The sequence below is a fragment of the Seriola dumerili genome, unplaced genomic scaffold, assembly GCF_002260705.1.
Source record: "Seriola dumerili isolate Sdu_G_001 unplaced genomic scaffold, Sdu_1.0 BDQW01000025.1, whole genome shotgun sequence".
NCBI lineage: Eukaryota > Metazoa > Chordata > Actinopteri > Carangiformes > Carangidae > Seriola > Seriola dumerili.
Genome location: NW_019174280.1, coordinates 14,971,948 through 14,985,590, shown reverse-complemented (window position 1 = coordinate 14,985,590; position 13,643 = coordinate 14,971,948).

The following is a 13,643-nucleotide window of genomic DNA, read 5'->3' as shown; positions in this document are numbered from 1 at the left end:
AGCGCACAAACTTAAAGTAGTTTAATTTGGGAGACAATGCCAGCCTTTAGAAACAGAAGTCACCCCATTTATAAGATGATGGTTTGTCTAAATGTGGCCAACTTTTGCTGTGTAAAAGTTTGGGTGTGCCAAAAATTATTTCCCTCTTCCACAACTCATAAAAAAAGATGGAACTGCCTCAGGATAGAGTTTCTTTAACCTCTGGAAGGGGAACGAGGAAAATATTGGGGAGAAAAAAAAACTGAGTTAAACTCCTCTGAAATCTGTCTTTCTTCTTTCTCCCTTCTCTCTGTTTCACTGTAGCGCTAGTTCCTAAACACTGCAACTACACCCTCTTTTCATGCAAAAATCTGAAAGGTCCATTTGCACACCAACACACACACACACACATACACACACACGTTCAACTTTGTGGTTTATCCCGTTGTCAGTCTCCATCAGGCATCTAAGGAATGTCCATCCAGTGATATTTGGGAGACATGCAGATATCCTAGATGATGTTTTAACACGTTGATAAGTTTCAGATATAACTCTAAAACTTTCATTTTTTTGTTTTGTTTGGATTTCTTCAAACACACTCACACATCAATACACACACTTCATAGGAAATACAAGCTCTGCTGTTGGTGCGGTTTCTCAGTGGGTGCACGCAAGCATGCAATGAGACTCACAATGAGACCATGTGGCTTTGTTTCACATCCTTATTTTCATTGTCAGGGCATAAGCGGTGGAAGTGCGTGCCCATCCTATAGTGTATTCTTTACTGAGTTGAATTATGGTCTGCATTGCCACACACAGAGACTTTTTTCTTGCATAACACTGTTCATGTTGTCCCACATTTCAGAGATAACTGTAGGGTGGTCGAGAGAGAGAGAGAAACATAGAAACCCTAAAAGAGGTCACATTACTTATTCTGACTTGTTGCCATTTTCTTTGCCTTTTTAGCTTTTTGTTGGGTTTTTGAACACTGAAACAGTGTAGAGTACTGACAGACGGATGTGTAGATGGTTGGATGGATTTAAAAGTGGAGTACCTCTCCATCAGTGACTCCACAACCAGGGGCACCCCTGGGGGTACTTGGAAAGATTGTATAGCTTGCTAATTTGAAAGAACATTATACAATTTAATAAAATTGAAAAAATAAAAAGCCTATATCGACATCGCTGAAATGGTGATAAAGCTAATAGTGGATAAATGGTTGAAATACTGCAGGCTAACCAAATTTAGGCTAATGGATTAATGGTTGAGCCATTTAGCTTATGCCACTCAAAGTGTTACTGGTATGATTCAGATTTGACCTAACTGACCTGAATATTGATCATTCATTTGAATGAAAAAGTAACGTTTTGAATAGTGTTAAATAACACCCAGTTTCATTTCAGTTCAAATGATCAGATATGGACCTGAGCTCCACTCCTCTACAGCATTCATACCTGTAGTGAAAGATCAATACTTGTCATTTACCTCTGAGCAATATATCCAAGATATCCAAACTATGCAGAGTTGTTACATGACTCCTTCCTGGATGGAGGTCATCATCTTCAATCTCTCCTCTCCCTACCCATCCCTTGCAGCTTTGTCATCACTTTTCTAGGCTCCACTATCCTCCGCCCTGCAAAGCTGTCCCACATTGTTCCCTGATGTGAATTGCCTGTGCTGTTTGCCCCACACAAGCAGTCATTGTCCCATTTGGACTGGAAAGCCATTAGAAAAAGTGAAGTGTCAACATTAAAGGTAAAAGTTTCCAGCATTCGCCGTCCGTTGTTCCTGGCAGAGAGGGTGACGGAGTTAAATTCAGGGCACCCGTTTGGGTCTGAGCCCAAGTCTGAGTACGTTGGCGATTAATTGAGTTGAAAAAACTTAAAAAAAAAAAAAAAAAAAAAAAATTATTTGCAAGTGCTTTAATCTCAGGTCTGCTCTCACCACTCACTTCAAAGCGCACAAAAAAGGTCACCTTTCACATTAAGGCTGGCTTTTGTTAATCACACCCAAATATCGGCTGCCATACTAGTTGTCAGATAACCAGAGTGTATATTCAGTGAGTTGTTATTGTCACAATATAATCAGACAATGTTGCAGTTCATGTTTTTGATGTATTATAATAAAATTATAGGATTTCAGTTGTACAAGCTTGAGTCCTCATTTTTCACTTCCTGTATGCAGTGGGTATTCCAAGATCCAAAGATACTTTTTTAAAGTAAAAAGGTTCATCAGCAAGGGTCATCAGTGGGTTGAGCAGGCGCTCCATATGTAGAGGCTACAGTCCTTGCTGCAGTCGGCCCCGGTTCGAATCCCGCATTGGACGGCCCTTTACTGCATGTCATTCCCCCTCTCTCTGCCTCCCCATTTCCTGTCTCTCTCTACTGTGCTATCATAAAGGCATAAAAAGCCCCCCAAAAGAGAATATGAAAATATGCAGTGATTGTAGTTGCAACAGAGACCAGACTGTTCTGTTAAGAGGACAATAAAAGGCATTTAAGTGTTTTAACAAATCATGGAATTACAAAAAAGGCAAGTTCAACACAGTTTTTTACCAAATTTGGTGAGGCATTTAAGTTAATTGAATTTAAGAAACAAGTCTACTTCAAAGATTTCTCCGTGGCAGTAATTCTCAGCTTTCATCTCCTATGGCACTGCATGATTGCTATCAACAAGTTTTTAAAGGATATTTTCTCTTCTAAACCACAGCCAAGTTGGCTTTGGTCCAATCAAAAGATTCAGGTCTTAGCAGAAAAACTGTGCTTGGTGAGAAACACTGACCTCGCTGATAATGTCGGTTCTAGTTAACGACATGCAAACGTGTGTATTTGGAAGACATTAAATACTATCTATGACATATACAGTGTAGTCAGCACTTAAATTAGTTAAAGAATATAGTAGAGTGAATTATATGATCTGCTGTGCTGTGCTGTTTTTTTTGTTTTTTGTTGCTTTTTTTTTTTACAGAATTACCAAAAGAGGGCAGTGTTTTCCAAGCTTTACCTCTGGAGATGCCTCTTGGGTCATTGAGTTGTATGTGCCCATTTTTCTATACAAAAAAAAAAAAAATCACTATCAAATGCATTAGAATAACAAATTTATGGGAATTATACAGTCGTGGAATTAGGTCAGACATGGACATAGAAAAGTCTGAGTTAATTAACTTCTTCATGCGTGCAATTCACAGGATATTAGAGGGCTTGAGCAGTACTCTGTGTGATTAGTTTGTATGTTAAATAAGCAAGATACCTTCAAATGAATATCTAGGACAAGTTAACTGTCTTTACACAAATGGCTTCCAGTTCTTCCATCTCATTTCATCCAAGTAGCTCCTCATTCCTGTCAGTGATTAGGGCTTATTAGTTTGCCAGTGGGAATGTCACATTCCAGAGATCTCTCCCTTTTTGTTGAGGTGGTGTCATGATGTAGAGTTGAACTGATTTTCAGTGGACACTGTGAGTTCAAGCACATGGTTACCAGACTCCAGTCTTGAGGTTGGAACCAACTGCCTTTTGATTGTATTGAAATAGCCTATGTATAATTTTTGATGGGATTGGCTAATAAAAATTCAAACATGTCATTTAAAAAAATTAGATTTAAATGCTGCTACATGGATAATGGTTATTAAATCTGACCTACAGGCCTTTTGGGACTTGTCATATATATCAAAACTTCTGATGTGGCAGAAATGCTGTGGGAACACAAAGTAATGACAGCTGACTTCAGATCGGCTTTTGGAAAGAACGACAAAGAATTGGTTCAAATTTATCAGAGCCATAAATACAAGCGCACAAACTTAAAGTAGTTTAATTTGGGAGACAATGCCAGCCTTTAGAAACAGAAGTCACCCCATTTATAAGATGATGGTTTGTCTAAATGTGGCCAACTTTTGCTGTGTAAAAGTTTGGGTGTGCCAAAAATTATTTCCCTCTTCCACAACTCATAAAAAAAGATGGAACTGCCTCAGGATAGAGTTTCTTTAACCTCTGGAAGGGGAACGAGGAAAATATTGGGGAGAAAAAAAAACTGAGTTAAACTCCTCTGAAATCTGTCTTTCTTCTTTCTCCCTTCTCTCTGTTTCACTGTAGCGCTAGTTCCTAAACACTGCAACTACACCCTCTTTTCATGCAAAAATCTGAAAGGTCCATTTGCACACCAACACACACACACACACATACACACACACGTTCAACTTTGTGGTTTATCCCGTTGTCAGTCTCCATCAGGCATCTAAGGAATGTCCATCCAGTGATATTTGGGAGACATGCAGATATCCTAGATGATGTTTTAACACGTTGATAAGTTTCAGATATAACTCTAAAACTTTCATTTTTTTGTTTTGTTTGGATTTCTTCAAACACACTCACACATCAATACACACACTTCATAGGAAATACAAGCTCTGCTGTTGGTGCGGTTTCTCAGTGGGTGCACGCAAGCATGCAATGAGACTCACAATGAGACCATGTGGCTTTGTTTCACATCCTTATTTTCATTGTCAGGGCATAAGTGGTGGAAGTGCGTGCCCATCCTATAGTGTATTCTTTACTGAGTTGAATTATGGTCTGCATTGCCACACACAGAGACTTTTTTCTTGCATAACACTGTTCATGTTGTCCCACATTTCAGAGATAACTGTAGGGTGGTCGAGAGAGAGAGAGAAACATAGAAACCCTAAAAGAGGTCACATTACTTATTCTGACTTGTTGCCATTTTCTTTGCCTTTTTAGCTTTTTGTTGGGTTTTTGAACACTGAAACAGTGTAGAGTACTGACAGACGGATGTGTAGATGGTTGGATGGATTTAAAAGTGGAGTACCTCTCCATCAGTGACTCCACAACCAGGGGCACCCCTGGGGGTACTTGGAAAGATTGTATAGCTTGCTAATTTGAAAGAACATTATACAATTTAATAAAATTGAAAAAATAAAAAGCCTATATCGACATCGCTGAAATGGTGATAAAGCTAATAGTGGATAAATGGTTGAAATACTGCAGGCTAACCAAATTTAGGCTAATGGATTAATGGTTGAGCCATTTAGCTTATGCCACTCAAAGTGTTACTGGTATGATTCAGATTTGACCTAACTGACCTGAATATTGATCATTCATTTGAATGAAAAAGTAACGTTTTGAATAGTGTTAAATAACACCCAGTTTCATTTCAGTTCAAATGATCAGATATGGACCTGAGCTCCACTCCTCTACAGCATTCACACCTGTAGTGAAAGATCAATACTTGTCATTTACCTCTGAGCAATATATCCAAGATATCCAAACTATGCAGAGTTGTTACATGACTCCTTCCTGGATGGAGGTCATCATCTTCAATCTCTCCTCTCCCTACCCATCCCTTGCAGCTTTGTCATCACTTTTCTAGGCTCCACTATCCTCCGCCCTGCAAAGCTGTCCCACATTGTTCCCTGATGTGAATTGCCTGTGCTGTTTGCCCCACACAAGCAGTCATTGTCCCATTTGGACTGGAAAGCCATTAGAAAAAGTGAAGTGTCAACATTAAAGGTAAAAGTTTCCAGCATTCGCCGTCCGTTGTTCCTGGCAGAGAGGGTGACGGAGTTAAATTCAGGGCACCCGTTTGGGTCTGAGCCCAAGTCTGAGTACGTTGGCGAGAGGCAGCTCTCTGAGTAGGCAATGAGAGCCAGGAACCAGACATTTCAGTGGGTCTAAGGCAGCAGGGTTTTGTGGGAAGCTCTGATACCTCAGGCTGAAAGGGTGATTGATTCATCATGGCTGCTGAAAAGACCAGGCAGAGAGAAATGCATCCTCAAGAGCTTGAATAAAAGTATAGGTGCATAGAGTATGTTTCATCAACTCTATATGACTTGTTCTCTTCTTCCTGTTTCATCTGAGCATTAACATTTCAACACCTGAAAACCTCTCTCAGAGAAAGTGCTTTAAAGAAAAGAGAGGAGAAGATTGTTTTAGCAAGAGGGCGTGACTGTGTCTGGTTAATTCTTCTCAGTTATGTAACAGTCACTTGCATCAGTCAGTCTAAAGGCTTGTGGACATTGTTTAGGCAGCAGAGTGCGATAAATCACCACTGGCCTGGGGTCATTTGGGTTTGTGTGGGATTGATCCAAGCTTGACAAATCCACATGGAGATCACTGACTTTTCTTTTAAAAAAAAAAAGAAACTCTCTCCACACTGCCAAATGTAACTCATACATGGATACGAACTGAAGAACTAAAGAGCCGAGCTGAATAATAATTGCATTGGTTTATGGACAATTTTACAGGCTTGTGAATCAGTGATACTGGAGCAGCCTTTGAAGCCTAAAAGTGAAAATCTTAACAATCCCAGCACCTTGTTTAAAAGTTGTTTGGAAATTGTTTCTTTGCCTGTGTATTCTCTTTCCATATCCATCATTTCTGAAGCTGCCTCCTTCATTTCTGCATTATTCATCTTGGCAATTAAGCCCGTTGGATTTTGGTTGAATAATCCCATTGGATTTAATCAAGAGAGCGGATACATTTTTCTGTGAAAATCTGGCTGTCTTCACTCATCCTTTGCTGAGAGTCAGCACTCAGCAGATCCTCTTTGGCCAGGCACTCAGGATGTTAGAGGGGAAGAGACTCACAAGATGTGGAGGAAAACTGGAGGATACCCAAAGACTAGGGTATTATCATACAATAAGGTGCATTCATGTGCAGCAGACTTGACTTCTTATCAGGGATGGAGCTGTTCCTGCTCTATAGTGCTCCCACTGGGTTGAATTGGAAAAAAAACAAGTGGTCATATTTGAAATCACATCATTCTCTCCAGGTGGCCTCTTACAACAAAGAACTCCCATAAACACATAAAAGAACCATCCCTTTTCCCTTTTCCATGTAGCATCAGGTTTCTTCCCAAGTGCTTGAAGGTGATGGACCGTAGCAAGAGAGGCAGCTTCGTTGGTCTCTCTCTTAGGACAGCCAGGAAAGAGACAAAATTACCATTAATCACCCTGTGACCAAAGGATTTACTGCTGATTTACTCAAATGCAAACACAAATCTAAGTAGAGATTATTGTTAAATTCTAGGTATGTGTCATGCCACCAGCTGTGAAACAACACAGAATACTGTATATTGGGAAGGAAAAGATAAAAATCTAGTTTCTAACTATATTAACTAATCTGTAGAAAGCTATAGAAAAGGTTTATAGATAGATATGAGTTTATTCTTTTATGTACCTCTTTTTTTGGCTCCATTAGTATAGACATCACTTTGATACAGTCGATCACTAAGATAAATGATCTGATGTTTCTGGACTTTTTGGTACAAGTTCAGCAAAGAATAAAGCATGAGCGAAGAAGACTGGAAGCAGGGAAAGATCAAAGAACAAAGAACCTTATCTAGTCAGTAAGTCTGTTTTTAGTAGGTGATTGAGCAACAGACAAGACAATATGTGGACAAGGCAGCGCTCTGGATATTACTTTTAATTTTAAAACACTGGCTTCAATTTGTGCTATGAGGACACATTTACACATAGAAAACTTCTATAACGATATGTAAAGTAAACTTAATTTAACCTTAAATACACCATCCCACCCATAGGATGCTTTGGCCTTGCTCCATCAGGTGTGTTTTGGTCTGTAGAGGACTCAGTCTTCACACAACCATGACAAAATCTACACTGATTAAAAGCTCTACATCTCCCGATTCTCTCAGTGCAAAACATGTTAGGATCCCCATATCACTGCAAAAGCTATTGACACAGATTTGGTTCAGACTTGTGAGTGAAGATGTTTCAGCTTTGAACCTAACCAGTGGTATCCTGATCAAAGTTGCATGTTCAGTGCAGATGAGGTGGAACAAGACATAAATTCTAAATCAGAATCATAAATTAACAGTTCCATATATGCCAACACGTTGAGCTGTGTCTGCAGTTTTTCTCTCTTAACCTTTACCAATACACCGTGGAAAGCTGGCTGCATTAGCGGCAGCTCGAAACCTCTCTCCAGGGGAAGGTGGAATGAAGAGGAATCTCCTATAACACACTGGCTAAAAAAAAAACAGGCCCTTTGACAGATGTGCACGCAGGAGAGGTAAGAATATAGTGTTAGTTGAAGCTTACTGTGAGTGCGCACATGTCTCATGACTAAAAATTGAATCAAGCAGGCCTTTTTTCCTTATGATGCATTTGCATTACTTATATTAAGACCACCATGGTAGCGGCTCTGTGGCCCTTTACTTTGGCAAAGTGGTGCATTGAGCTACAATGCTCACATTGACAATGCTAACATGCTGATTTAAAGCATGTATAATTTTTACCATGTTCACAGTCTTAGTTTAGTCTTAGTATGCTAACATTTGCTAGTTAACACTGAACACAAAGGTGAGGCTGAGGCAAATTTGGATTTCGACCTGATGACGACGTTAAATGAAAAGTCGGAGAATTACCAATTTGATTACAATTCATTCTTAGATGGACATTAATGTCTGTACTAAATTTCATGTCAATCCATCCAATAGTTGTTGAGACATTTCACTCAAAACTACAAATGTGAACCTAATGGTGGCACTAGAGGTCATTAGCTTTTGGAACCATAAATCTCTGTGCAAAATTTCATTGCAATGCACACGATAGCTTTTTAGATATTTCAGTCTGGATGAACGTGGTAGAAACAACTGACCGACATTGCTCAAGGTGTAATGTGTCAAACATGGCCTGTATCTAAAAATGCAGTCTGCTTGGTGTGGAAAACCAGTTTGACGCAGGAGTGAAAAAGTCGGCGGGATTTGAACTCCTCTCTCAGGCTCAGACCTCCCGACTTTCAGCACTTTTTGTGCGTACAACTGATTGCAATAGTGTAACTGCCTTTGAGAGAAGACTGTCCAACAGTGTGTGTCATAAGTAGATTTCATCGCAACCTGCCCTTTTTCACTCCATCTTCGAGTATGGCCAGTGGTCAATCTGAACAGCTACACTTTTGCTTGTAAACATGGTCAGAAAACACATCGTACAAACTAGTTCACTTTAAGAATACTGAAACCTTTGGAGTGTGAATAGGTGTAAAATTATATGGGAAGGGGTGTTAGGATGACACTGTAAGTTTCTAAAAGAAAGTCTTGCCTGGGACTCCCCACCAGATGCTTGGATTAGCGGTGAAACATCTTCAAGATCAAACAGCAGCTGCACTTGTCTTTGACATCCAATGCCTTCGACAACTGAGACTAACTATCAACTCATTATCCGAAACCCTGATGCATAGTGGGATTCAATAATCAAAGCAAACTATTTTAATCTTAAAAACTTCTCTGACTTCATATGTCACACATAATGAGATCATGCTGGACTGAAGAGACGGTTGTCTGTATTTTTGCAAGAATCCATCAGAATCCATTCATCATTCTGCTCTGTTGTATTTCATTGTCTGTCTAAACACATCTCCACATGGAAAAGTAGGAGCAGAAACTAGCATGGAAAAAATGACTGGGTCACAACAGAAGGTATTTTGGAAAGAGAAGGAAAAAAAAAAGACTTGAGGTCAAAAGCTATTTCAAATGTCACAATGGTAGATTTTTCACCTCCTCTCCTGAAAAGGGAATAGAAAGGTTTCCCATAAAGGCATCAACATCAGTTTTTAGTCTGAGGGGAGACTCTGAGGGTGTTTTAACTAATTTTCTTTCCTTGTTTTGATCCACCTGCCGTAGGCCCTTATGAGCCTGAGTCCTGTTTGAAACGGTTACTACATAACAGAGAAAAGTGTCCAGAATGAAAGAAAGTCTAGACTGCATCTCTGTAACACAAACCAGCCTTTGGTTGTCCATCAATTTAAAACTCTCCAATGTGGCATGAAGTGTTGGGTACTTGTGGGGAAGAAAGGAGAAAGGCATGTCAGGCCAGAGAGGATGTGGCGGGAGATGAGGTCTGGATAAAATAAAGTGACATGAAGGGGCAAGCCCGGGGTGGGCAAAGGTCACAGTCAGAGTCAGTTATATAAGAGATCAAGATACAGATATGGAGAGGGCCGCAGGTTTAATGTCCATGTTTGTGTGTGTATGTGTGTGTGTGTGTTTGTGTGTTTGTGTGTGTGATGGAGATTCTCCCTGCCAGGGGATTTTCCATAGTCACTGCTGTGTTCAGAAACAGATGCAATATTGGCAGTCAAAGCAGTAGTCGAGTAGAGCGCTTTAGAAAAAATAAGGCCTCAAAGCATTCCTCCTGTTGCCCCAGCTAATTTCACACTCACCCACTTTCTCACTGCCATTCCCTCTTTTCGTATAACCTCTTCCACTGCACTGAATACTCCTGTTCATTTCAGTCCCACCACACTATTTTACTCCTACGTGTAGGCCTGCTTCTTTTCTCATTCTTTCTCTTTTTCTTCAAGGATTCTGGATTGAGCTCATGCACATTATTCATTTTCTGCAAGCGGAAATCTTTCACTTTGATGACAGTTCTTTATTATGGTTAAACTTATTAGAAATTCCTTCTCTCACCTTCCCTGTTTGCTGTCTGTTTCTCTCACTACCCCCCACCCCTACCCCCCCCCACCCCCTCTCTCTCCCTCCTTCCTCTGCTGCCTCTCTGTCCATTGTGAGGTGATTCAGCATCAGTGGAAGTCTTTAAGGCGAGCACGTGAGTGACCTCATCCTCACACATTGCCGGAGTGTTTTACCAACCAGGGCACTCATGAAGGGCCTCAGCACTCTGCAGGGTTATGATCAGGGCTATGACACACACACACACACACCACACACACACACACACACACACACACACACACAACCAACACCACACACACACACACACAAACACACACATATACACACACACACACACAACACACACACACACACAACACATGTAAATACATTTCTTTTGATGACTGAATTCACACAGTGAACAAATATTACATCTATTCCAGACACCATGAACATTGGAGCCATTGGAAAACGAATGGATACATGCATGGATACACACACCACATACACTCACCAACCACACACACACACACACCAGCACACACACACACACACACACACACACACACACACACACGTCTATACAAAAGTAATTACTTTCGTATTTGCACTGGATTTTCAATGAGGCTTGGTATAAACAGTCGGACAATAGAGACATATGTAACTGTGGAAGAAGTGCTTGTTGTCAACATTACATCAGCTTTTTAATGCCTCATTAGTGGCATAAGATGAACCTTGTTATGGACAGAACTCTACTTCAAACAGTGTAACAATATGGGTGTGTGTGTGTGTGTGTGTGTGTGTGTGAGTGTGTTTTAATAATGGTAATGATCAAATAACTGCTTTGTTAATTGAGCTGTGACATACATGCTGAAAACATAAGCATTCAATGGAAAATTTAATTTAACCCTACATATACATATTTAAGCAAAACTTTTGCAAAAATAAAAAGGCTAACCTTCTTCACTGTAAATAAAAAATGGTAAAAATAGTTCAGTTTTAAGTTATGAGGTAAGAATTTAAGACATCATTATACATTATATATTATATATTATTACCTGGATTTCCCTTAGGGGATAAATAAAGTATCTATCTATCTATCTATCTATCTATCTATCTATCTATCTATCTATCTATCTATCTATCTATCTATCTATCTATCTATCTATCTATCTATCTGCATTAAGAAACAGGTTTTTAATAAAGGAACTGCTGTTTAAACTTAAGCAGCGGATTTTATTGGTCAACTTCAAACCCCTTGAGTACAGTGAAGCCTCTAGCCTCTAAATATATGTTCTGTGGATTTATCCGTGCTTTTTTTGCTAAAACCAGCTGCCTGCTGCCCCTGATTGATGATAGCGATGAGACTGCGCTGAAACAGTAAAGTTGTGGGCTGTAAAACCAAAACAATGAGCTGAAAGATGCTAAAATGCTCTGGTGAACTGAAGCAAACTGCAGGATCAGTGATAATTCCTTGCAGGTTTGTCACTACAAGCGACCCATGTCACATTATACATAGTAATTTGATTCATTGTTGATATAAGATTTTGATATAAGATCACAGCTTTAAATTAATTAGAAATCACATTATCAAAGTTGCCTCACCCAATTTTAATGCACACATTCAAACAAACAGGCGCAGCAGGCGCCTTGTCCTTGTTAAGCTGCAACCACAACATTCATAAACATCCTATGTTGTGCACCTTTTGTCCCTCCCATTTGCTTCCGTTTGTTGGCCGCTGTCTTACCTCAGCCAGCCAGCTCAGACAGCTCCTGTTGTGATGTGGCTTTTCCAACCGAGAGCTGTGGGACTCAGCCAATCAGTACGAGAAGAGCTGCTCTTTCACAACACCTCCTGGCTCCACAATCGAGGATGTTTTTTTAATGCAGAGTGATTAATAAGACATTAAATAAAATATCGCCTTGGACCACTCCTTGGGAAACTGCATTCTAAATTTTACATGTATGACTTCCCTCTGGTACAATGGCTTTTCAAGATGTGATGTTTTTCTCTTTTTTTAAAATCCAGATTTAGTGGTGTGATGCAATTGCCAAGAAAGGAGGAGAACAACGCATATCTTCAATCTCCAGTTTCAGATTTTAGACAACTATAATGTCTGGATCAAGCATCGCTTCCCCTCATGGAGTCAGTGGGTATAGTCATGTTTGTATCAATTCTGTGTCTATTGTTTGTGTGCGATCTCTTTGCAGGCTTATGTGCAATGTATGCCTGCACACACCGAAGTACTTGTGTTTCTGTTAATTCCACATCTGTTAGGGTCCCTGTGTGTATAAATAAATCTTGTCCCTTAAGTGCTTTCCAATTATTGTTAAATGGTAAGTAACAACGTCTATCATGAGCTCAGGGACCAAGCTGATTACGTACTTGAGCAAAACTGCTGCCTATAAATCCAGATTGTTTCTATGTGTTGTTGTGTTCTCTGTCTGTCTCTTTCTTCAGCCACTGGCAAAAGGGTGTGACATTTACAACCCCAAAAAGTCAGACAGGGTGGGAGTGAGTATAAACGTCAAATAAAAGAAAATAGAGACAAGTGTTGGTGAAAAAGGACAGCAAAATATAAAATTCACCAAGGACAAGGCAGGTGTCGGTCAGAAACAATTCTTCACATTTCTTTTAACATGTGGGACAATACAATGTGCCCTCAGTAAGTCGGCTTAGCATGTCTTTTGGCGGACTACCTACCCTACACCATCTGAGTTGTCTTGCTCTACCTGTGTGGCACTCGAGCATGTTTAAACAAATGCTAATAATTATTTGCAGCAACTGTTTTTGCCCATGTTTTAGCCAAGGCTGATTGACTTTGAAGGATCACAGCAGCTGAGAAGCACTACTCAACAGCCCAGAGACATATGGGGATGAATTCCAACAGAGTAACGCACATATTCCACCTTCATCTAACACATGGCAGAGAGGAATAAGTCAACTTGTCAGATTTTCTCAGGTCTATAATGTTTCCATCCCACACTTGCATGCATAGGCAGGTCTGCTTTATGTTATGCAATGGCTAGTCATGCCTTATTTTATTGTGTTCACAATTAAACCTATTCAAATGACTTCATGTGTCTTACTGTACACAAGATTTTTGATGTAAAAACCCCTTCAAATTCTAAAATGTGATATTTAAGCACCAATTTAACAGTGTATTACAGTCTTTGGCTTAGACGTGAGTCATTATGACTGCATCGAAAAAGGCAACCTCCTTATTCATTTCAATGAG